Source organism: Triticum aestivum, unplaced genomic scaffold, assembly GCF_018294505.1.
Source record: "Triticum aestivum cultivar Chinese Spring unplaced genomic scaffold, IWGSC CS RefSeq v2.1 scaffold40902, whole genome shotgun sequence".
In the NCBI taxonomy this organism is placed as follows: Eukaryota; Viridiplantae; Streptophyta; class Magnoliopsida; order Poales; family Poaceae; genus Triticum; species Triticum aestivum.
This window is the reverse complement of record NW_025252502.1, coordinates 1-2,042: the sequence shown is the minus strand read 5'-3', so window position 1 is coordinate 2,042 and position 2,042 is coordinate 1. Positions and strand designations below refer to the sequence as shown.

The following is a 2,042-nucleotide window of genomic DNA, read 5'->3' as shown; positions in this document are numbered from 1 at the left end:
AAAAAAAATCTTAGAATTGATGGTCTTACACATAGCTATTTTATTACTCTGAATGTTTAGAACAGAGAAACATCACTATCAATAGCTTCCATCAACCATGGAGTTAAAAATTCACATACATCGGATACAATTCCATCAAATTTACATACATGAATCAAAAGAGAATGAAAACAGAGGCGCAACATCTAAAAACACTAGTGCATCAACTAAATATTCACAGCGTGAGACCTCTTTTCATAATGTTTGGTTATAGCTTAAGTTGCAAGCTTCTCTTCAAGGTTACCCTGCAGTGGACATAAATGAACTTGTACAAAAGTGCAAGTGTCTCGCATAAAAAAAAGTGCAAGTGCCAACACTTAGATACAAAAAGGTGACAACAAACAGGAACAATATCTATAAGATATAATAAGCATAATCGATCTGATATCTCAGTTTCTCGCAATAACAGTGGCATATATACACAACTTGTTTTTGTCACAGCAAAGTTACCCAATTTTACAGCTATATGGAAAAAATAATGGAGTAATTTGTGATACAATCATATCTCAGATTTATACAAACCATGCAATTGAAAAAATCCATTCAAATGACAAACTAACCACATGCTTCTGGATTAGTTAGAAATATTTATCAGCTAACAGTCTGGATTGATGAGATATTAGAGGCTTCTTGCGAGTCAGGCTCAAATCACAGTACCAATGTCAATACTCTTAAGTGCAAGTGCTCAATGATGCATCACCACAAAATTGTATGGTAAGAAAATAACAAGGAGTTAAGTCTAACCATTTCAGATGTTCGAGAAAAATGGGCAGAGTCATCATCATCTCCATAACAGTAAAAACCAAAGGATTATGCAATTATTCAATAATGTAACAGCAGGGAACAGTACCTCTTTATTCAGAAGAATAAGTAGAATCTCTTGCCTTTATTGATAACCTTAACGTCCTGCTTCAGCCTCCTTGTTGTGATGATCCTATTCCGTGTAATTTCCATGCAACGGATCATTGGTCCCTAAATCATAACATAATGAAAGAGCATGAAACCAAAAGGATCATTGGTGAGACAATAATACATTTTTACAGTACTGCATGGTGAGACAATAAAGGGCCCAAAAGAAATAGAAAGGGCTAGTTTGTAGATTAAACCAACATAGCAGCTACTGGCTCAATAATGTTGATCTGAGGATGTTGGGCACACTGAACACAGCACGGTATGTTTTAATATACACAAGGCAACTTGATTTGATAATTATTAATGATACAAGTTTGGAGACCAGGGTGAAAGCAAAAGTAAAAATACCTTTATAAGAACAAAAGCTCTTGCATCTCTCGTAGATCCCGAATCTTGAATTTTGCTCCTACTCAAGATGGATTGCAAACTAAAAAAATCAGACCTCAAATAGGTGTTGACCAATATTTAATTTATAGGTTGATGTGCATACAACAACAAAATATGGAAGGGATTAGTACCACTTCATTTGGAAGAATATTATTCAATTTCTTACATTGAGTGATAATGTGTGATGTTTGTTCAATTCTTCCTAAATCAAAAAATAATGAAAGAGATTAAATCAAAGGGTATGGACAAACAAATTAGAGAGCAAAACTGTTACATACTCGACAGTCAGACAATAAAAAAATCATAAGGAAATAGAATGGAAAGTAACATTAGGAGTTTAAGACTGAACAAATGTAGCAGCTATTGGCTCAAAACAGACCAGATGATCTTGAGCATACTAGACATCGAATGTTATTGTAATATATAGGAGAAAACATGCCATACAATTATTCATGATAAATTTTGGAAGGGTGAAAGCACAAGTAAAAAACCTTATGCACCGTCTGTACCAACACAAGACAAAAAAATAGTTTATGTATAGAACCTGCTAATGTCTTTTTCATGATTCTTATTTACTGCTCGATCTTGAGAAAATTAACTGAGAAACCAATGTTCGTTGTTACTTCTTACTCTAGTTTCAACTTCCGGTTACATGTTGATACACAAAATACAAATATTGGAAGGGGTGACCCACAATTACAAAA

At 33.8% G+C, this 2,042-nt stretch overlaps 1 long non-coding RNA gene across 1 annotated transcript; it reads right to left on the bottom strand.

Moving 5' to 3' along the window:
* Positions 1-27: 27 nt before the first annotated feature.
* LOC123177437 (uncharacterized) lies at positions 28-2,020 on the bottom strand. Its single transcript, XR_006488939.1, has 3 exons — positions 1,300-2,020; positions 890-1,011; positions 28-284 (listed from the first exon to the last, which is right to left on the bottom strand). It is a non-coding gene; the product is annotated as an uncharacterized lncRNA (long non-coding RNA).
* Between the last annotated feature and the right edge of the window lie 22 nt (positions 2,021-2,042).